This window comes from Patella vulgata, chromosome 3, assembly GCF_932274485.2.
Source record: "Patella vulgata chromosome 3, xgPatVulg1.2, whole genome shotgun sequence".
Taxonomy (NCBI): domain Eukaryota; kingdom Metazoa; phylum Mollusca; class Gastropoda; family Patellidae; genus Patella; species Patella vulgata.
In genome coordinates this window covers 34517807-34542100 of record NC_065881.2, presented here as the reverse complement: position 1 = coordinate 34542100, position 24294 = coordinate 34517807, and the positions used below count along the sequence as shown (strand labels likewise).

General features: G+C 37.7%; 1 protein-coding gene across 1 annotated transcript in view; it reads left to right on the top strand.

The window, feature by feature from the left end:
* LOC126816722 (vitelline envelope sperm lysin receptor) overlaps positions 1-24294 on the top strand; it is a 109856-nt gene that overhangs the window by 12510 nt on the left and 73052 nt on the right. The gene's annotated exons all lie outside the window — the stretch shown is intronic.

The window sequence follows — 24294 nt, the reverse complement described above, 5'->3', positions numbered from 1 at the left end:
GATACCCGGGGTCAAACAGCAAAGTTACCACAGCATCACAACCAAGTCAGTAACGGGTAAATCCTCCTCTGTTTGCCAAACAAGCATTGATCCGACGTGGCATACTCCTAATGAGACGTCTAAGGTCATTTTGGTCCAGATTGTCCCATTCCTGTTGCAACGCAGCAGCAAGTTCTTGGACATTGGCAGGACGTTGTTGACGTTGACGTAACCTCTGTCCAAGCATGTCCCAGACATGCTCGATGGTGGAGAGGTCGGGACTCGGTGCTGGCCAAGGTAATGTGGTGATGTTCTGTTGTTGGAGGTAACCTGTAACGATCCTGGCCCTGTGACATCTTGCGTTGTCATCCTGGAAGATGAAACGGCGGCCATGACGTCGTGCGAACGGCACAACATGGACTGCCAAGATGTTGTCCCGGTAGTACTGGCCTGTAACACGCCCTGCAACAACATGTAAAGCCGTTCTTCCAGCAACAGTGATGCCTCCCCACACCATAACAGAACCACCCCCAAATCGATCATGTCTGATGACGTTAACGTCTTGGAAGCGCTCGTTTCGACGACGCCACACCCTCCTACGTCTGTCCAAAAAATCAACAGTGAACCTTGACTCATCTGAAAACATCACATTGCTCCAGCGTCGATTATCCCAGTGTTGACGGTCCCTACACCAACGACGTCTTGCCTGAATGTGATGATCTCTCAAACAAGGGATCACGCGAGGACGTCGGGCGCGAAGGTGACCCTTATGCAGTCGATTCCGAATCGTCTGGCCACTCACTCTCACACCAGTGTCTGTTTGAAGACGAGCGCTGATCTGATTTGCTATGATGACACGATTTCTCAAGGCCAAGGTACGGATAAATCGATCCTGGGCTTGAGTTGTCGCCCTTGGTCGACCTGAGCGTGGTCTGTCCTGTACAGATTGTGTATCACGGTATCTGGACCATAGCCTGCTTATGACGGACTGAGAAACATTCATCGTCCGCGCCACAACCGCCTGTGTTGTGCCGATCTGTAGCATGCCAAGGGCACGTAACCTTTCATTTTGGGTAAGCCGACGCATATCAAAATTTGTTTTCTGGTCACTAAAACAATTAAACTGATGTTTCCACCCTGGAATTCAATGCCACAATGACTGTAACATTCAAAGTCAGAGTCGTGTAAATCTTGGGTTGGACCCCCATGATGATCCCAAGCATCACCTGCATTCCATGCGGTAGCTATTGGTGCGTTTGGGCGTCACATGTAACTGGAAATGTTTCTTCTGTTAGGTTCTATAGTGACTTTTTTCGTAGTCATTTGCATATTTTAGTATTATGCCCCCAAAATCAAATATCCCCTACTTTTTTTGAATAGTATATTAATTCGGCCAGTGGGAGCTTATTTTTAAAGTCTTGTCAAAACTGCCCGGTTGAAATCCTTACCCTGATAACCTAGTTAATAATTCTGTTTTCTTTAAGATTGACAACATCAATAACATCTGATAGGAAGTGGTGCTTGGTTGTTATGACTTAGACAGTTTTTAACCGATTTAATTCGTAACAAATAACGGCATATTTGGCCCGGTTGAAATGTTTCTTTTTATAACTCAGCGAGTTTTTTTGCCGATTTTAATCATTCTTTTTCTTTGAGATTCTCTATATAACAAATGACATGTAACAGGAGGTGACCGTGAATATTTTTTTTTTTGGGGGGGGGGGGGGCTGAAAATCTTATATCCCGGCATCTAACCATAGGATCTTTCTGAAACTTTGACCACCACCCCCCTCCCCTCACAAGGATGGGTGGTGGCTTGGGAATGAATATATTTTCAAAACGTTTTACGAATCAAAAATCACCGAATTTTACGAACGAAAAAACTTACAATGCATTGTCGTAACTTTGTTTTAAGACGCTAGCTCGCTAGCCTGGAGGTCGGGTGTTGGCCGAGAAAGTTCATCCAGATTTTCCGGCGTGATTCTCCCTTGTCAGTGATGCAGGACGGAGGGGCTGACAAGGAAAGCTGTCTAGTCGTTCGGATGGGACGAAAAACCGAGGTCCCGTGTACACATTGGCGTGCACGTAAAAGATTCCTTGGCAGTTCGAATTCGATATAAGAGTAGGCCGTAGTGCCGCTGCCCGGGCAAAATTTCCCTCATAGCACACTGTATGGCGTATGCCCGTCTTCATTAGCCCAGGTTAGGAGCAGAATAGTAGGACGTTAAACCCCATTTCATTTCTAAGTTATCTCTCCTTGGAGAAATTAAGGATCAACTTTTTAAAAAAAAAATCGACAAAAAGTAGGTCAGATTGCCTTCAAAATTTATTTTTGTACTAGCTAAGTAATGACAGATGTGTACATATAATATGGAGTTTGCCGATCGAACCGGGAGTGCCCCATCTTGAAACGTGAAAAATCCCAAGTCTTTTACGATATTTTACTTATAGTCATGGGAGCTACATTTTCTGAATCTTTGAAAGAATGCCTAAAAAACGTTCAGAGCAGAATTTTGATTTCGGTCAACTGCTGATCACCATTTGGAATTGAATATGAAAAACAGTGAAAAATCCACCTTAACAGACGTCAAAATAAACACAATGGGCCTTAGTTTGGAGAATTCGTCTCCTAATTCCGAAAAGAATACATTTCTGAATATCCCAGATCAGGGTTGAATTTTTTAACAGGACAATTTTTGTCCTTAGTTTTCAAAATTTACAAATTTAACTTGAATATTCGACCAGCTGAGGTCCGTCTGGTTCCAAAAATATAACTACCATTCAAAGTTATCTTAATTTTTCCATATTTTCCCGCCATTTTTGAGTTCTTTCCCGCCATTTTCATTTCATTTTCTCATCCGTCACGATTTTAAACGGCTTGACCCATTTTTCCGAAACTTCTGGAAGGGGATGTCATTCGGACTACAGCAATACAAGTCTCAGTTATTTCCCTTTAGCTTTCAGATTATTTTTTACTCGGGTGCAATGTTTTTCACAATATTTAGACCTGTAACTTCGAGTTTTTGACAGATTTTGATAATTATTTTTTTTCTGAATATCCCAGATCAGGGTTGAATTTTTTAACAGGACAATTTTTGTCCTTAGTTTTCAAAATTTACAAATTTAACTTGAATATTCGACCAGCTGAGGTCCGTCTGGTTCCAAAAATATAACTACCATTCAAAGTTATCTTATTTAATTTTTCCATATTTTCCCGCCATTTTTTAGTTCTTTCCCGCCATTTTCATTTCATTTTCTCATCCGTCACGATTTTAAACGGCTTGACCCATTTTTCCGAAACTTCTGGAAGGGGATGTCATTCGGATTACAGCAATACAAGTCTCAGTTATTTCCCTTTAGCTTTCAGATTATTTTTTACTCGGGTGCAATGTTTTTCACTATATTTAGACCTGTAACTTCGAGTTTTTGACAGATTTTGATAATTATTTTTTTTCTAGGTCTTTTTTTCTTTTAAGATATTTGATATAATCCATGACACGTGACGATTAATATGAAAGCTTTCATATCTGCATGGGACAGTAGCAGATCTAGTTTACTATTATTTACCGCGGGAGCCTATTTCTCCATGATCGAAAAAAAAATATCGACCTGGAACGAAATTTTCTATCGGCAAATCATCTGGTGGCTACTTGATAAACTATTTTTGAAACTTCTGCGCATACCGGAAGTGTCCGAACTTCGTAGGTTGGCCCGAAATTGAAAATCGGTCATAGTTTCGTCAATTCTTTATCCATTTTCAAATAAGTGACATTTTCGGAATCCGTGAGTCTTTTCGAGATAGTAGCAGTCTCAGATTTTGCAATTTCGAAACTTCGTCGTTGACTTCTATCGATCGAAAATTGAAAACACCATTGGGTGGCACGAGGATTGGATTACTGTATTAAACCCAATTGATACGGATAGTATGGCCAGGCAGCAAAATATGACACGATAAAAATCAAGTATTTTCTGATTTGGAACATTTTTGGACGCCTTTATCTCAAAAACTGCTCCAGCGATTTTTCTTAAACTTTCTCTATCGAGAAACCCTTCGGTAGTCTTGTGTACGAAACAGTCCATTAAGACTTAAAAATATCTAGAATAGGTAAAAAACCGGACTGAAAATCGAAAAAAGTCGAAAAATCGTGAAATTTTGGAAAAAGCTCTATATTTTTTTTTTTTTTTTTTTTTTTACGGATTTTCAAAAAAAGTTTTTATATTTCGATAGCTGATGTAATGTCGATTATAATAATGTATAATATGTATTCGGTTATTGAAATTTAATTTTCGATATTTTGACATTTTTGCATTTATCGCACTTTTGAACATGGGATTTCTCATGGTGATTTCGTCTGATCAGATAATGTATCATTACAGAGCACTGCGACTATTTAATTGCCCAAACCGGTTATTAAAACTATCCCGACAATAATCTCCATACCGGAAGTATTCAAAAAATGAAAAAAAGGTTAAAAAAATTGACGCTCTTCCGAAAATCTTGATTTCTCCGTGAGATATTAGCGGACCAAAAAAACTAAAGTGTCGTTGGATAGTCCCATTAATGGACTATCATATGACATCTAAATGATACACGTCGAAAATCTGTTATTTTCCGTTTTGGAGCCTTTTGAGAGACGCCTTTTTCTCGAAAACACACCTACGATTTTTTATACGCCCACATTTTCATGTGGACGTATATTGTCGTCGCCCCTGTCCGTCCGTCCACAATTGTTTGTGGACCCTATAGAGGTCACCATTTTTATCCGATTTCAATGAAACTTGAAATATAGGTTTATCACCATAAGATCTCGGTGTCTGCCGATTTTGGCGTCGCAATTTTTTATCCGATTTCTTTTAAACTTGAAATATATGTTTATAACCCACAGACCTCGGTTCCTTTCGATATTCGCGCATATCTGACCATAACTACCTGAATTATGGCCCCTGATTGTACGAAAAATCCCGTTTTTAGCTTGTGGACCCTATAGCGGTCATAATTTTTATCCGATTTAAAAAAAATATATCACCGTTGAGTTAGAATTTCGTAAAAATCGGACGGAAACTGACAAACAAAATAATGTCAAAATATTGTGTATCAAGGTTGTCGACCCTCTGGAGGTCACAATTTTCATCTGATTTTGATGAAACTTGAAATGCATATCTTGGTTCCTTTTCATTTTCGTACATATTGAATAGTAACTTCCTGAATTATGGCCCCTGATTGTACGAAAAATCGCGTTTTTAGTTTGTGGTCTCTCTAGAGGTCACAAGTATTATCCGATTTAAAACAAAAACGGTCGAATATATCACAGTTGAATTTCATGAAAATCGGGCACTAACAAGGACAGCTGTCTAGTCCTTCGGATGAGACGAAAAACCGAGGTCCCGTGTAAACATTGGAATGCACGTAAAAGATCCCTTGGCAGTTGGAATTCGATATAAGAGTAGGCCGCAGTGCCGCTGTCCGGGCAAAATTTCCCTCATAGCACACTGTATGGCGTATGTCCGTCTTCATTAGCCCAGTTCGGAGCAAAGCAGTAAGAAGTTAAACCCCATTTCATTTCTTTTTGAAAAGCGGGCCAAAACTGCCGGACAAAATGGCCGTCCCTTGTACTCACATAGTGTAAACATCTGGTATATCAAAGTTGTGGACCCTCTAGAGGTCACAATTTTGATCTGATTTTGATGAAACTTGAACTGCAAGTTTATAACCCAATGACCTCGAGTCCTTGCAATATTCGCGCATATCGGATCGTAACTTTCTGAATTATGACCCCTGATTGTACGAAAAATCGCATTTTTAGCTTGTTGTCCCTCTAGAGGTCACAATTATTATCTAATTTAAAAATCTGGTATGTAAACATCTGGTATATCAAAGTTGTGGACCCTCTAGAGGTCACAATTTTGATCTGATTTTGATGAAACTTGAACTGCAAGTTTATAACCCAATGACCTCGAGTCCTTGCAATATTCGCGCATATCGGATCGTAACTTTCTGAATTATGGCCCCTGATTGTACGAAAAATCGCATTTTTAGCTTGTTGTCCCTCTAGAGGTCACAATTATTATCTAATTTAAAAAAACGTTCGGATATATCACCATTACACCGTAATGTCTGTTGAGTTCGAATTTCGTGAAAATCGGGCCAAAACTGCCGGACAAAATGGACGCCCCTCGTACGCAAATAATGTAAACATCTGGTGAATCAAGGTTGTGGACCCTCTAGAGGTCACAATTTTGATCCTATTTCGATGAAACTTGAAATATATGTTTAACCCAAAGATATTGGTTCCTTTCGGTATTAGAGCATGTCGGGTCGTAACTTCCTGAATTATGGCCCTTGATTGAACAAAAAATCACGTTTTTTCTGATTTTAAAAACCGTATAAAATTCAAATTTCGGAAAAATCGAAATGAAACTGCCCGACAAAATGGCCGCTCTTTTTACGCAAATTGTGTAGAAGTGTGTAATACGAAGGTTGAGGACCCTCTAGAGGTCACAATTTTTATCCGATTTGATGAAACTGAAAACATTTTTATATCCCAAAGATCCCAGTCCCTTTTGATATTTGCACATTTCAGGCCATAACTTTCTGCATTATTGCTCCTGATTGTGCAAAAAATCGCGTTTGTTGTTAGCTTGTTCTCTATCCATCTCTTGGAAAATGTGGGCGTATCCTACCTGGCAGCCGCTGGTGTTAAACATTTTTTTTACTCAGTCCTATCGGTGGTCTATGGCGTGAATCCCAAAACAAAAGCATTGATATAATATGTGGTCCAAAAATAGACCCAATCTTTGAAAAAAGTTGAAAAATCCTTACATTACTGAAAATACTCTTCTATTTTTCTTTGTTTTGAAAACAGCTCCATGGATGTTTCTGAATCTCCTGGTACAGAAAGTTAAGTATCCAAACAACTTGTTAAAACTATTCAAAAACCGGAAGCAGTCGAAACAATATCCGATATTTTGAAAAAAAAACCGAATAAAAACAGCTAAAGTGTCATTGGATAGCCCGAATAATGGACGATCTTATTGAGTTTTGACATTTTTGCATTTATGGCACTTTCGTTTTCTCTCGGCCCTCCGGTTTCCTCCCACTGCTAAAGACCCCTACGCGCAAGCGAATTATTGAAATAAAATTAAACGATATGTTAGTCCCGAAATGACCTAGTTTGTGTCGAGTGGACATTCACCTCCCCCTCCGCTCTCTGTCTCTCTCTCTCTCTCTCTCTGTCTCTGCCTCTCTCTCTCTGGCACTTTTGAACATGGGATTTCTTCAACTCAGTCCTATCGGTGATCTATGGCGTGAATCCAAAAATAAAAGCATTTAAATAATATAAGTGGTCCAAAGAGAGCCCCAATCTTTGAAAAAAGTTGTAAAATCCTTAAATTACTGAAAATACTCTATTTTTCTTTGTTTTGAAAACAGTTCAATGGATGTTTCTAAAACGTCTGGTAGAGAAAGTTAAATATGCAAACAACTTGTTAAAACTATCCCGACAATGATCCAAAAACCGGAAGTAGTCGAAAAAAATACCCGATATTTTGAGAAAAAAAAACGTAAAAAGTAAAAAAAAAAGGTGATCTTACTACGCCAGATGTCACCGAATCAAAACAACTAAAGTCTCATTAGATATCCCGAATAATGGACGATCTTATGACTTCCAAATGGTACAAATTCGCTAGTTAGGCAATATATTATGGGACGCTGAAAATCTAGTATTTTCCTTTCTTGAGGCCTATTCAGACGCTTTTATCTCGAAAACTACTCTTATTTCATTTCTTAAACTTTTGTTAGTGTCCTAACGGTGGCCTAGGGTGTGAATCCAAATTTAAAAGCCTCAATATGGTCCAAAAAGGGCACAAATCTTTGAAAAAAGTCTTAAAATCTTTATATTACTGAAAAAGCTAATAGTATAAGGGAGGTAACTAGACCTTAACAAGATGGGCTCAGACTAGCAATTCTATCAGTCTATCACGTGGTTCGTGATTCTGTGAGATAGCAATACGCATGCTCCAATCAGTGCGATACATCCTCTCGAGGAAGGACACATTATTTTAAAGACATAAAAATGTCCTTTATTTGCCTCTACATAGTGATTAATATCACTGGCACATCAATTTCGATAATTCGAAATTAATAAACTAAGTTTTTATTCTACTACTACTTAATTAGTGGATGGTAGTAGGTACCTTTACTTATAAAAAAATAAACATATGGTGGGATGGCAGACGTCATTTTAAAAGAAGCCTCGCCTTCATAACTTACACCAAAGAGGGTTAAATCGAAAGACAATACAAGCATGAAAAATGATTCTATCGAGAAATCTCCTACAGTCGCTACTAAAAAGTGAAGGGGTTCGAAGAAATCGTCTGCCGTAGAAAAATCAAAGGCGAAAGGTAATACCTGTAGTGTTATTTCATCTGGCAACATCGCCAACTCTCCCTCCGCCGCCGGTCAATCCGGGTCGAACTGGAATCAATCGACGGATGATTCTAATATTGCCGTCCAAACTTTACTAGAATTAAAGAAACTTGGTTCATCAATGATTGAAATGAAGTCTTCGGTATAAAATTCTTTTGCTCGTCTTGAAGAATACCCAAGGGACAAGTCATCTTAGCCCTCAGTACGACTATGAGTCGAACGATTCAGATTATATACAACCATCACAATTCAAGGTCAAGGTTACTGAGGACAATACCGGAAGTGAGGACCCGGCATCAAAACTTTTTGATAATTTACTGTCAGAAGACGAAAATCAAACAGATACCATAGATACGGACGAGCCGGAAGACGACATTGATGCTTTATCATCGTTAAAATCGAGCATTACAAGAGATGACCTAATAGGAACCAAAGTAGACGACAATTTAGCAGTTATCGTCACAACAGCTTTCACTTACTCGAATAAACAGGATTCCGACGTAATGGCGGAAAAATTGAAAAAAATATAAGAGACCGGAAAACTGTCCAGCGCTACAAGCGCAAAAAATTTCCAAATTAATGTGGGATTCAGTCGGAGATGAGTGTAGGTCTAATGACTGCAAGTTTCAAAAAGTTCAGAAAGCTATAGTAAAGTCTTCAACCGTTGTAACTCAGTGTTTAGATCTTATTCTAAAATCTAAAAAAGATCTTCCTAAAGACCTGACTAAACAATTAACAGAGAAATTAGGAGACTCCATTGCTATAAATGCTCACGCCCTTAGAGAGATTATCGTGAGACGAAAATCTCTGATAAAGCCATATCTACAAGAACAGTTCAAGCCACGTTGTACTCCAAGCGCTGCAGTATCGCATGAGAATCTATTTGAGAAGATCTACCCAAGACAATGAAAGATATGTCAGTTACCAGTCGTCTAGCACACAAGATGGGACGCAGACAACGTTCAAATACTAATTCTCAATATCCACCAAGGCATCACCCATACAATAGACCTGGACCTCCGTCTCAGACATTTTATCCTAGTGCTAGTGGTTCTAGCTCTAATTACAAAGAGATCGACCTTTTTTATACAAAGGCCGACAGAACATTTCAAACCTCCAGAAAAAAGAGGGGGGAAAGGCCACAGATAGATACCTCAGCGACCAAAAAACCCAAAGTAGGTGAGTCCAACAATCATAATAAAAAGGGTCATGCAGGTTTATTGAGATTCTATATTCCAGAATGGAAGAAAATAACAAATGATAAGTTTATCCTTAGTACCCTAGAAGGTCTGGAAATTGATTTTACTGACGAACCGGTTCAGTTTCATGAACCTAGAGTAATTCCATTTAATGACTTTGAATCCGAAATCATTAATAAAGATTGAAAATCTTTTAAATAGGGGAGCAGTGGAACTGACCTCACCCTCCGATTCACAGTTTGTTTCAAATATTTTTATTCGCCAAAAAAAATTGGCAAATGTAGATTAATTTTAAATTTGAGTGATATGAATAAATCAGTTGAATATAAACATTTTAAAATGGAAAGCCTACAGTCAATTTGTGACATGATTAAACCGGGTTTGTTTATGGCATCCATCGATTTAGAAAATGCATTTCATTCTATAAATGTAACTCCAAACTCTAGGGAAAAGTTAAAATTCCGTTGGAATGATGAGTTATAGCAGTATACCTGTATGCCCTTTGGGCTGTCATCTAGTCCTAGAGTATTTAGTAATATACTATTCAAAAAAAGTAGGGGATATTTGATTTTTAAGTGTTATTAAAGTCACCTAATGAAACTGACGAAGAAACAAATGACAAAATGAAATGAAGTTCACATTCATCGATATATTCCAAATGATCGTTAGACTAAGTAAGGCACAGACTGACCATTATAAGGGTAAAATGATACCCGGGGTCAAACAGCAAAGTTACCACAGCATCACAACCAAGTCAGTAACGGGTAAATCCTCCTCTGTTTGCCAAACAAGCATTGATCCGACGTGGCATACTCCTAATGAGACGTCTATGGTCATTTTGGTCCAGATTGTCCCATTCCTGTTGCAACGCAGCAGCAAGTTCTTGGACATTGGCAGGACGTTGTTGACGTTGACGTAACCTCTGTCCAAGCATGTCCCAGACATGCTCGATGGGGGAGAGGTCGGGACTCAGTGCTGGCCAAGGTAATGTGGTGATGTTCTGTTGTTGGAGGTAACCTGTAACGATTCTGGCCCTGTGACATCTTGCGTTGTCATCCTGGAAGATGAAACGGCGGCCATGACGTCGTGCGAACGGCACAACATGGACTGCCAAGATGTTGTCCCGGTAGTACTGGCCTGTAACACGCCCTGCAACAACATGTAAAGCCGTTCTTCAAGCCTCCCCACACCATAACAGAACCACCCCCAAATCGATCATGTCTGATGACGTTAACGTCTTGGAAGCGCTGGTTTCGACGACGCCACACCCTCCTACGTCTGTCCAAAAAATCAACAGTGAACCTTGACTCATCTGAAAACATCACATTGCTCCAGCGTCGATTATCCCAGTGTTGACGATCCCTACACCAACGACGTCTTGCCTGAATGTGATGATCTCTCAAACAAGGGATCACGCGAGGAAGTCGGGCGCGAAGGTGACCCCTATGCAGTCGATTCCGAATCGTCTGGCCACTCACTCTCACACCAGTGTCTGTTTGAAGACGAGCGCTGATCTGATTTGCTGTGAAGACACGATTTCTCAAGGCCAAGGTACGGATAAATCGATCCTGGGCTTGAGTTGTCGCCCTTGGTCGACCTGAGCGTGGTCTGTCCTGTACAGATTGTGTATCACGGTATCTGGACCATAGCCTGCTTATGACAGACTGAGAAACATTCATCGTCCGCGCCACAACCGCCTGTGTTGTGCCGATCTGTAGCATGCCAAGGGCACGTAACCTTTCATTTTGGGTAAGCCGACGCATATCAAAATTTGTTTTCTGGTCACTAAAACAATTAAACTGATGTTTCCACCCTGGAATTCAATGCCACAATGACTGTAACATTCAAAGTCAGAGTCGTGCAAATCTTGGGTTGGACCCCCATGATGATCCCAAGCATCACCTGCATTCCATGCGGTAGCTATTGGTGCGTTTGGGCGTCACATGTAACTGGAAATGTTTCTTCTGTTAGGTTCTATAGTGACTTTTTTCGTAGTCATTTGCATATTTTAGTATTATGCCCCCAAAATCAAATATCCCCTACTTTTTTTGAATAGTATATTATGAAGCCGGTTATGGCACACTTTCGACGTAATGGCATTTTGTGCGTCATATATATCGATGACATCTATATTCAGGCAGACAGTCCTGAGGAATTAAAATAACATTTAAATACAGTTATTACCGATCTTGAATATCTAGGTTTTACTATAAATTATGAAAAGTCATGTCTTACTCCAACTACAGAGATTAAGTATTTAGGATTTACTATCAATTCTGAACGTATGGCGATACGATTGCCACAAAAAAAAGCAATAGACATAGTACAATTTGGGAAGAAAATTCTAAACAAAAAGGCACCATCTATAAGATGTTGCGAAATTGGACTTTACAATTCGGCAATGCCAGCTGTCAAATATGGACAGTCACATTTTAGACATCTTGAACTTAACAAACTAAGTTACCTTAGGCCTAACAACTGGAATTTTGATTCCAAAATGTAAGTTAATAAACACTCTAAAAATGAGATCATATGGTGGAACAAAAATCTTCTCAATTCTGAGAAACCAATCGTTATGCCTGAACACGACTTCATAATCCAGACTCAAGTGGTCTAAGTTGGGGTGCAATATGTTCTGGGATATCTGTTGGTGGAAATTGGTCTATGGAGGAAAGACAATTACATATTAATATACTAGAAACTAAGGCCATTCTAATGGCACTTTTATCATTTGACAAAACTTATGAATTTCATAACACCAGTATTCATGTACAGTGCGCTAATTCGATTGCTGTTGGCTACATCGAAAACATGGGGGGAACCAAATGTATACAGTGCAATGATTTGGCACAGGAGATCTGGTCGTGGTGTGAGAGCAGAAATCTCTGGCTTTCAATTTCGCATATTGCTGGAAAACACAACACCTTGGATGATGCAGCGTCAAGAGCTAACTATTCTGAAAGGACAGAATGGGCATTAGACGAAAAAGTTTTTCGAGACATTTTAGATTACTGTAACCTCACTCCTACTATAGACTTGTTTGCAAGCAGACTAAATCATAAACTAGACGGTACGCCTCCTGGCATGTTGACCCTCATGCAAAAATTATCAATGCCTTTTCATTTGATTGGAAGCAAGAAATCATATTTTGTTTCCCTCCATTCTGTCTACTACCCCGGTGTATTCAAAAAATCATGAAGATCAATGTAAAGGCATAATCATTGGCCCTATGTGGCCAACACAGTCTTGGTTTTCACAGCTTATCAACATTATGTTTCAGACCAGTTATGTTACCACAGAGGAAGAACCTCCTCAAGATAATGGACAAGTCACATCCAATGTGGAACAAACTACACCTTACAGCTTTTGTGGTGTCCGGAATTTATTCAGAGAGAGGAATTTATCAGCAGGCAGCTGAAATTATCATCTCCTCATGGAAGCCTTCAACAAGACAATACTCATTCATTTTCCGATATCTGAAATTTTAGATTTTCTCGTGAACATTTATAACCAAGGATCTGGTTACAGCCTACTTAATACGGCACGAAGTGCATTGTCGACATTTATTTTTATTGGACATTCAGTAGGAACACACGCACTGGTCTGCAAATTTATGAAAGGAATTCATTACGGCAGACCAGCCTTGCCTCGTTGTGATAAAACTTAAATTTGTTGCGAAAATTGTCACCAGTGAAAGAACTGTCACTGAAAGATTTAACAAACAAACTTGTGTTAATTATGCTAATTATGGACCAAAAGAACTAAAGTGTCGCTGGATAGCCCTATTAATGGACATGGCTAGAAAATAAATTATGGTACGCCGAAAATCTAGTATTTTCTGTTATGGAGCATTTTGAGAGGCCTTTTTCTCAAACACAACAACTACGTTTCTTCTTAAACTTTTTTTTACTCAGAGTCCTATGGGTGGACTATGGCGTGAGTCCAAAAATAAAAGCATTGAAATAACATAAGTTGTCCAAAAGGAGCCTCAATCTTGGAAAAAAGTTGAAAAATCCTTAAATTACTGAAAATGATCTTCTAATTTTCTTTCCTTGGAAAACAGCCGAATGGATTATTCTGAAACTTCTTGTACAGAAGGTAAGGTAACCAAACAACTTGTTAAAGCTATCCCGACAATGATCCAAAAACTGGAAGTAGTCGAAAAAATTTCCCATATTTTGAGAAAAAAAAACGTAAAAAGTAAAAAAAATGGTTATCTTGCGAAAAAAGCGATTACTACGCCAGATTTTACCGAATCAAAACAACTAAAATGTCATTGGATAGTTCGAACAATGGACGATCTTGTGACATCTAAATGGTAAAAATTCGCAGATTAGGCAATATATAATGGAACGCTGAAAATCTATTATTTTCCTTTTTGGAGCCTATTCAGAAGCTTTTATTTCGAAAACTTCTCTTATTTCCTTTCTTAAATTCTGTTACTTACAGAGTCCTAACGGTGGTCTATGGTTTGAATCCAAATTTAAAAGCCTCAATATAGTATAAATGGTCTAAAAGGGCCACTATCTTTGAAAAACGTAGAAAAATCGTTATATCTGTAAATCTGCTTCTAATGGTATAAGGGAGGTAAAACTGTAAAATGGATCTTTCTGAAATTTTTGGTACATGAAGTTAAGTTCCTATTCCACTTGTTAAATCTATCCCGATAATGATCCGTAAACAGGAAGTAGTCAAAAAAATATTCGATATTTAAAAAAAAGACAGTAAAAATATCGGTGCTCTTGCAACAATCGGGATTTCATCGTCGGGTGTGACCGGATCAAAACATCTAAAGTATCGTTTGGTAGCTAGATAAATGGGCTGTTGTATGACACACTTCCTGTCTGATTCCTGAAAGCCGGTTTAGTGCTGCTTGCAGGTCTAGTTATTAGGCTTTCATTACTAAAATTATTATTATTATTAGGCTTTCAGACTTAAAGACTTTTGTTTTTACTAAAATATTAAGCTTTCATATTTCATATGAAAGCTTATTGTTTCTGTTAAGATTATTATTAATCTTTCATATTTCATATGAAAGCTTATATGAAAGCTTATTATTTCTGTTAAGATTATTGTTTCTGTTAAGATTATTAAGCTTTCATATGAAAGCTTATTGTTTCTGTTAAGATTTCATATGAAAGCTTATTATCCCGCGCCGAACGAAGTTAGGGAGGGATTTTGAAACGGGGTTCGTCCGTCCGTCCGTCCGATTTCGTTTCCGGAGTATATCTCATAAACTGTTCAAGATATCTTTCTGAAACTTTGACTTAGTTTTTGGTGTACAATTTTGTTTCCGGAGCATATCTTATAAACTGTTCAAGATATCTTTCTGAAACTTTGCACACACATCAACCTATTACAGTAGTTGTGCCTTTTGCTATTTAGGAATTTCTGGGATTTATATTTTTTTGTGTTTCCATGGAAACAAATTTGACTTAGTTTTTGGTGTATAATTTTGTTTCCGGAGCATATCTCATAAACCGTCCAAGATATCTTTTTGAAACTTTGTACAGACATCTACCCATTACAGTAGTTGTGCCTTATGCTATTTAGGAATTTCTGAGATTTATATTTTTTGTGTTTCCATGGAAACAAATTTGACTTAGTTTTTGGTGTATAATTTTGTTTCCGGAGCATATCTCATAAACCATTCAAGATATCTTTCTGAAACTTTGAACACACATCAACCTATTACCTTAGTTGTGCCTTTTGCTATTTAGGAATTTTTGGGATTTATATTTTTTGTGTTTCCATGGAAACAAAAGTTTTTGTTGTACAATTTTGTTTCCGGAGCATATCTTATAAACTGTTCAAGATATCTTTTTGAAACTTTGTATAGACATCAACCCATTCCAGTAGTTGTGCCTTTTGCTATTTAGGAATTTATGGGATTGGTATTTTGTGTGTTTCCATGGAAACAAATTTGACTTAGTTTTTGGTGTACAATTTTGTTTCCGGAGCATATCTTTCTGAAACTTTGTACACACAACAACCTATTACAGTAGTTGTGCCTTTTGCTATTTAGGAATTTCTGGAAACACATAAAATTATCAAATTCAAAATAAGAGGATGAAGAACTTACATTATGTGCACCTATAATACCAATTTTTTTTCAGTTATAGTATATGATTCACTCATTATTTACTTTACGAAAGTCTAACATGATCAACATATTGTATTTTGTTAAGTTCACTTTTTTGTATAATTGTTACTTGAATATCTATATTTTGCCGCTTCATTGTTATGCTTTCATAAACCATTTTCTCATCAGTGTCTGGACATTCCTAAAGGAGAAGAGATGTTTGTAGTAAATCATTTACTCATAAAACTCATTTAAATACACATTCAACTATTCATCATTAATTTTAAAAACCTTGCTTGTTACAGAGAGGAAGAAACATGAATAAATGTGAGGATTGTACTAAATCATTTACATGCCAGCGTAAATGTCTGCACTACAATCGTAATGATACATTGCATAAATTATAGGATATATGATTCCTGTTCTAGGTTATTTGGGTATTTGCAAATGTACTATTCTTTCATTGATTGGCTCAAAACTTTGTAACAATACAAACAGCTACATGTATACATTACCAATAGCATAAAGAAGTTATTTTTCCTTATTTCTTCCAAACAAGTGCAAGGGCGCGGGATGTTGATGACTAGTCATCTTGTTTCTGTTAAGATTATTAGTGTGATTATTTATTTTTTTTGTTTTATCAACAAATCGGATTTCTCAGAATCTAACCATAGGATCTTTCTGAAACTTTTACCTATCCCCACAAAAATGGGTGGTGGCTGTTGATTAAATATATTTTCAAAACTTTTTACGAATCCGAAATCACCGAATTTTACGAACGAATGCATTTAACCTACAATGCTGTAACTTTGTGACTATTTGACCTATTTTACTAAATCTTTTTTCTTTGAGTACCTTGAGACAATTACTTCAAATCTGCAGATTCAGATTTTCGAATTTCGAAAATTCGTCGCTGTGATTTTGAACCTGTATTTATGACCAATTTGACAACTTCTTTAATAGTTGTACGATTTTCATGAAATTTAGCATGTAGGTAGATCTTACCGATGCGACTTCAAAAATATGATTAGAAATTTGCTAAATTATCTCCCCTTAATGAAATTAAGGATCAAAATTTTCAAAAAAATCATCGAAATATATGTCAGAATGACCTAATTTTTTTTTTCGATACTAGACAAGTAATTACTGATTCATATGCAAAATATGGAGTTTGTCGTTCGAACCGGAAATGCCACCATCTTGAAACGTGAAAAGTCCTAATAACTTTTGCGATATTGCACTTACAGACATGGGAGTTATATTTTCTGAATCCCTGAAGGAATGCCTAAAAAAGGTTCAGAGCAGAATTTTGATTTAGGTCAACTGATGGCCGCCATTTTGAAGTGAATATGAAAAATAGCGAAAAATCGACATTTACGGTCTTCCAAACAAACACAATAGGGCATAGTATGTTCAATACGACTCCTATTTCTGAAATTAATACATTTCAGGATAGCCGGGATACGGGTCGAACGTTTGGTATTTGAATATTTCAAAAATTCGAATTTCGCCTTTGATGTTTTCCGTGCCGACAAGGTTTTCGAGTGTAGGCCCGCGCATGCGCGTCACAACCCGACTATCGTGCACACCAACTTGAAACTCACCGGGTATCTGGCTTATGGTCCCAAGCACAATTCCAAACAAGAAATTTTAGGGCCCGACCCATGGGGGGCGAGCGGTGGCCATTTTCCCGGGGTACATAAAGTAAAACAAGAAAATAGAGATGGAACTAGGTGTTCGATTTTAATTTAGAGACAATTTTTGGATGCGCCGAGGATGGAAATGGGGGGTTAGCCGAAGTTTCGAAGAGATAGGTCCATTTTGTAAAAAAATACCTTCATAAAAAATATATTTCGCTGCTTTTGACTTCGCGCATGCGCAACGCTGGAACCAAAGGTACCATGACTACCAAATTCCGGCTAGGAACTTTTCACGTTGGTACCTAGGTGCCCTGAAAATTTCAAGGCGATACATGCATTCCTTCAAGTCGTTTGTTCTTGGCACGGCTCCAGGTCGGCTGCCGGTCTCATTTTTTCCAAGTCCAGATACGGCTTCCGTAAGGGGAAAAAGGGGGAATTTCGCCACGACACCGGAACGGATTGTCCGAGAACCATGAAGTTTGGACACAATACGCCTATTACCACCCCGGATTCTGTACTTTACTCCCATTTTGATCCAATTAAAAAAAAGGAGTTTTAGCAAAAAAATGATTTTCGGAATTTAAATTTTGTTTTAATTAATTTTGACATTGCACATGTAAAGGGATCTTATCGCCTCTTCCGTAAGTGATAGGTGTTAGTACTATACACATTATCCTTACAAGACAATGTTTAAAATAACCGCAACACTAAAAACCTAAATCGCCTATTTGGCTTTTTTTGACTGCTGAGGCATCCTTCCGGTGGTCAAAATCTCTGGAATTTCCAGCGGTTGGCTGCGCCGCGATAATATTTATCATATATTAAAAGGGAAAAATTTTCGCGATATTATACTTACTGACATGATGGTTACATTTTCTGAATCCTTGAAGAAATGCCTAAAAAACGTTCGAACAGAATTTTGATTTCGGTCAACTGATGGTCTCCATTTGGAATTGAATATGAAGAACAGTGAAAAATCCACTTGAACAGACGTGAAAATAAACACAATTGGCCGTAAAATGTTCAATGCGTCTATTATTTCTGAAATTAATGCATTTCAGGATAGCTCGGGATCAAGATCGATTTTTGGTGTTTGAAAATTTTTAAAATTTCGTATTCGCCTTTTGACCTTTTTATTTGCCGACAAAGTTGTTTGCAGGACAATTTATGCCTTTAATTTTCAAAATTTACAAATTTAACCTAAATATTCGAACAGCTAAGGTCAATCTGATTCAAAATATATTAGTTCCGTTCAAAGTTATTTCATTTATTTTTTTGATATTTTCCTGCCCCTTTTTAGTTCTTTCCCGCCATTCTCGTTTCACGTTCTCATCCGTCCCGTTTTTAAACGGCTTGATCCATTTTTCTGAAACTTCTGGAACGGAAAGTCATTCCGATTACAGCAATCCAAGTCTCAGTTATTTCACTTTAGTTTCCAGTGCAATGTTTCTCACTATATTCAGACTTGTAACTTCGCGACTTTTTCACCGATCTTGATAATTTTTTTTTTTTTTGTTCTTTTTTCCTTTTAAGATACTTGATATAATCCATGTCATGTGACGATGAATATGAAAGCTTTCATATCTGCATGGGGCAGTAGTAGATCTAGTTATTATTATTTTTTGTGTGTTTTATCCACAAATCGGATTTCTCAGAATCTAACCATAGGATCTTTCTGAAACTTTTACCTATCCCCCCAAAAATGGGTGGTGACTGTTGATAAAATATATTTTCAAAACGTTTTACGAATCCGAAATCACCGAATTTTATGAACGAATGCATTTCACCTACAATGCTGTAACTTTGTGACTATTTGACCTATTTTACTAAATCTTTTTTTTTTTGAGTACCTTGAGACAATTACTTCAAATCTGCATATTCAGATTTTCGAATTTCGTCGCTGTGATTTCGAACCTGTATTTATGACCAATTTGACAATTTCTTTAATAGTTGTACGATTTTCATGAAATTTAGCATGTAAGTAGATCTTACCGATGCGACTTCAAAAATATGATTAGAAATTTGCTAAATTATCTCCCCTTAATGAAATTAAGGATCAAAATTTTCCCAAAAATCATCGAAATATAGGTCAGAATGACCTAATGGTTTTTTTTCGATACTAGACAAGTAATTACTGATTCATATACAAAATATGGAGTTTGTCGATCGAACCGGAAATGCCACCATCTTGAAACGTAAAAAGTCCTAATAACTTTTGCGATATTGCACTTACAGACATGGGAGTTATATTTTCTGAATCCCTGAAGGAATGCCTAAAAAACGTTCAGAGCAGAATTTTGATTTATGCTAACTGATGGCCGCCATTTTGAAGTGAATATGAAAAATAGCGAAAAATCGACATTTAGGGTCTTCTAAACAAACACATTAGGGCATAGTATGTTCAATACGTCTCCTATTTCTGAAATTAATACATTTCAGGATAGCCGGGATACGGGTCGAATGTTTGGTATTTGAATATTTCAAAAATTCGAATTTCGCCTTTGTTTTCCGTTCCGACAAGGTTGTTGACGAGTGTAGGCCCGCGCATGCGCGTCACAACCCTACTATCGTGCACACCAACTTGAAACTCACCGGGTATCTGGCTTATGGTCCCAAGCACAATTCCAAACAAATTTTAGGAACCGACCCATGGGGGCGAGCGGTGGGCATTTTCCCGGGGGTACATTAAGTAAAACAAGAGAAAAGAGATGGAACTAGGTGTTCGATTTTAATTTGGAGACAATTTTTGGATGCGCCGAGGTCGGAAATGGGGGGGTTAGCCGAGGTTTCGAAGAGATAGGTCCATTTTGTAAAAACAAATCCCTTCATAACAAACATATTTAGCTGCTTTTGATTTCGCGCATGCGCAACGCTGGAACCAAAGGAACCATGTCGACCAAATTCCGGCTAGGAACTTTTCACGTTGGTACCTAGGTGCCCTGAAAATTTCAAATCGATACCTGCATTCCTTCAAGTCGTTTGTACTTGGCACGGCTCCAGGTCGGCTGCCGTTCTCAGATAGGGCTTCCGTAAGGGGAAAAAGGGGGAATTTCGCCACGACACCGGAACGGATTGTCCGAGAACCATGAAATTTGGACACAATACGCCTATTACCACCCCGGATTCTGTACTTTACTCCCATTTTGATCCGATTAAAAAAAAAAGTTTTAGCAAAAAAAAAACAATTTTCGGAATTTAATATTAGTTTTAATTAATTTTGAAATTGCAAATGCAAAGAGATTGTATCGCCTCTTTCGTATGTGATAGGTATTAGTACTATCTATACACATTATCCTTAAGACAATTTTTTAAAATGACCGCAACGATGTTTGCGACACTAAAATCCGAAATCGCCTATTTTGACCTTTTTTGACTGCTGAGGCATCCTTCCGGTGGTCAAAATCTCGGGAATTTCTAGCGGTTGGCTGCGCCGCGATATTTATCACATATTAAAAGGAGAAAAAGCTCAGATATCAAGAACAATAAAAAATCGATAAAATACGGCAATTTTTTAAGCAAAAAAAAAACATTGATGGGTGGGGGTGGGCTTCGAATTTATTTTCAACGTTCTCGAAATTCCACACTCTTCTATTTTTAATATGTGATAGCTAGTATCCCAAGGTACATTCTGTGCAAATTTGAAGGTAATCGGATCACTGGAACGCCATCTTAGGTCCACCCGACCTCGCGGATCCACCCCACCACACCAAACCACTTCGAAATTCACCCAAAATCCACCACAACTTCGTTTGACTTCGCGCATGCGCCACCCTGGAACCAAAGGTAGCATGACTACCAAATTCCCTCTAGGAACTTTTCACGTTGGTACCTAAGTGCCCTGAAAATTCAAAGGCGATACATGCATTCCTTCATGTCGTTTGTTCTTGACACGGTTCCTGCGTTCGTCAATTTACGGATTCTGTAAGGGGAAAAAATTGTAATTTCGCTACGACACTGGCACCGATTGTCCGAAAACCATGAAATTTGGACACAGTAAGCCCATTACCACCCGGACTCTGTGCTTTACTCCCATTTTGATCCGATTAAAAAAAAAAAGAGTTTTAGCAAAAAAAAAACCGACTTTCGGAATTTAAATTTTGTTTTAATTAATTTTGACATTGCAAATGTAAAGGGATCTTATCGCCTCTTCCGTAAGTGATAGGTGTTAGTACTATACACATTATCCTTACAAGACAATTTTTTAAAATGACCGCAACACTAAAAACCGAAATCGCCTATTTTGACTTTTTTGACTGCTGAGGCATCCTTCCGGTGGTCAAATTCTCTATAATTTCCAGCGGTTAGCTGCGCCGCGATAATATTTAGCACATATTAAAAGGAGAAACAGACTGAGGTAACGAGCGGTAACAGACAAACGATCGAATTTCATTTCACTGATAATTCCGTTGAAGTTGAAAAGTTATTTTATGGGACGGTGAGAGGGTTCTCACAATTCAAAAATAGAATTGGCTGTCACTAGATAAGGGAAACGAGAAAAAAAGAAAAATCCCCTGCATTCCCCCGTTTTTATTCATTCTGTTCTTCATAAAAACATGGTAATGCACGGACTTTTTCTAATTTGTTCGTTATCTTTTATCTACTGACAGCCAATTCTTTTTTTTGAATTGTCAGATATCCTCTCATCGTCTCATGTAACAACTTTTCATCTTCAACTGAATTATCAGTGAAATGAAATTCGAACGTTTGTCTGTTACCGCTCGTTATTTCAATCTGTTATATATAGAAGGACAACTCGTGTTTGTCATATTTGACGTCACTTCCCGTTTCTTCACGTGCTTGTTACTCAGCTATCGTAGCAATGATCTGTGTTAAAATTATATTTGGGATGTATTTAACGAGCTCTATCTCATATTTTATAATGACCCCAATATTGTCCTTTAATTTTGACATTTCAAATGTAAAGGGATCTTATCGCCTCTTCCGTAAGTGATAGGTGTTAGTACTATACACATTATCCTTACAAGACAATTTTTTAAAATGACCGCAACACTAAAAACCTAAATCGCCTATTTTGGCTTTTTTTGACTGCTGAGGCATCCTTCCGGTGGTCAAAATCTCTGGAATTTCCAGCGGTTGGCTGCGCCGCTATAATATTTATCATATATTAAAAGGAAAAAAATTTCGCGATATTATACTTACTGACATAGGAGTTACATTTTCTGAATCCTTGAAGGAATGCCTAAAAAACGTTCAGAACAGAATTTTGATTTCGGTCAACTGATGGTCTCCATTTGGAATTGAATATGAAGAACAGTGAAAAATCCACTTGAACAGACGTGAAAATAAACACAATAGGCCGTAATATGTTCAATGCGTCTTATTTCTGAAATTAATGCATTTCAGGATACCTCGGAATCAAGATCGATTTTTTGGTATTTGAAAATTTTCAAAATTTCGTATTTCGCCTTTAACCTTTTACGTGCCGACAAAGTTGTTTGCAGGACAATTTATGCCTTTAAAGATGGGTTCCCAGAAAAGTATTTATCGGGTGGTTATTTCCAATAAAAGTATGGCAATTTTGGTATATATGGAAAGTAGAGATATCCAATTTTACTAGAAAAAATACTGGATTCCCCGAAAAACACTCATAGAGCGTATACAGGACAAAAATGTAAGGGTTCCCCAAATCAACAGCCCGACGATTAAGAATTTCTGCACGCGTGATGTCAAAGGTCACAGGCGAACATTGAGCGCTTGATGTGCAAGTTGACAAACGCTATGAATAGTTAGACGTACAACACTTTCTGGGATAAAAATGACGGAAAAAGACGCGGGTAGTGGATAATCCGTGAATTTAATTAGGATTCGATATTTGTAATAAATAGTAAGCGATTAAAGACAACATCGTCTTATGTATGCAATGAATTCTCCTCTGACATCCAAGACAAGACGTGACGTAAACATGACCTGGTTTGATCGAATTTTAATAGCAGGGCATTCCTTTGCAATTACAATGTTTGAGAAGGATTTGAAGCATAATTATGACAAACTAATTAGTTTGAATATGTTTTTAGTCCAAATATACCATTAAATCACCCAGTTTGTACGCGGGAACCCATCTTTAATTTTCAAAATTTACAAATTTAACCTTAATATTAAAACAGCTAAGGTCAATCTGATTCAAAAAATATTAGTTCCGTTCAAAGTTATTTCATTTATTTTTTTGATATTTTCTTGCCCCTTTTTAGTTCTTTCCCGCCATTTCCGTTTCATGTTCTCATCCGTCCCGTTTTTAAACGGCTTGATCCATTGTTTTGAAACTTCTGGAACGGAAAGTCATTCCGATCACAGCAATCCAAGTCTCAGTTATTTCACTTTAGTTTCCAGATTATTTTATTGCCCGGGTGCAATGTTTCTCACTATATTTAGACTTGTAACTTCGCGACTTTTTCACAGATTTTGATAATTATTTTTTGTTCATTTTCTTTGAAGATACTTGATATAATCCATGTCACGTGACGATGAATATGAAAGCTTTCATATCTGCATGGGACAGTAGCAGATCTAGTTAAGCTTTCATATGTATTACATATGTAAGCTTATTGTTTCTATTAAGATTATTATTATTTTTATACGCCCACATTTTCATGTGGACGTATATTGTCGTCGCCCCTGTCCGTCCGGACGTCCGTCCGTCCACAATTTGTTTGTGGACTCTCTACAGGTCACAATTCTTGTCCGATTTTGACGAAACTTGAAATATAGCTTTATCCCAAAAAAATTTCGACTGCTTTCGATATTGACATGTATCGGATCGAAACTTCACGTTTTTAGCTTGTGGACCCTATAGAGGTCACAATTTTTATCCGATTTTGTTGAAACTTGAAATGTAAGTTTATAACCCAAAGATCTCAGTTCCTTTCGATATTCGCGCATATCGGACTGTAACTTCCTGAATTATGGCCCCTGTTTGTACGAAAAATCGCGTTTTTAGCTTGTGGACCCAAT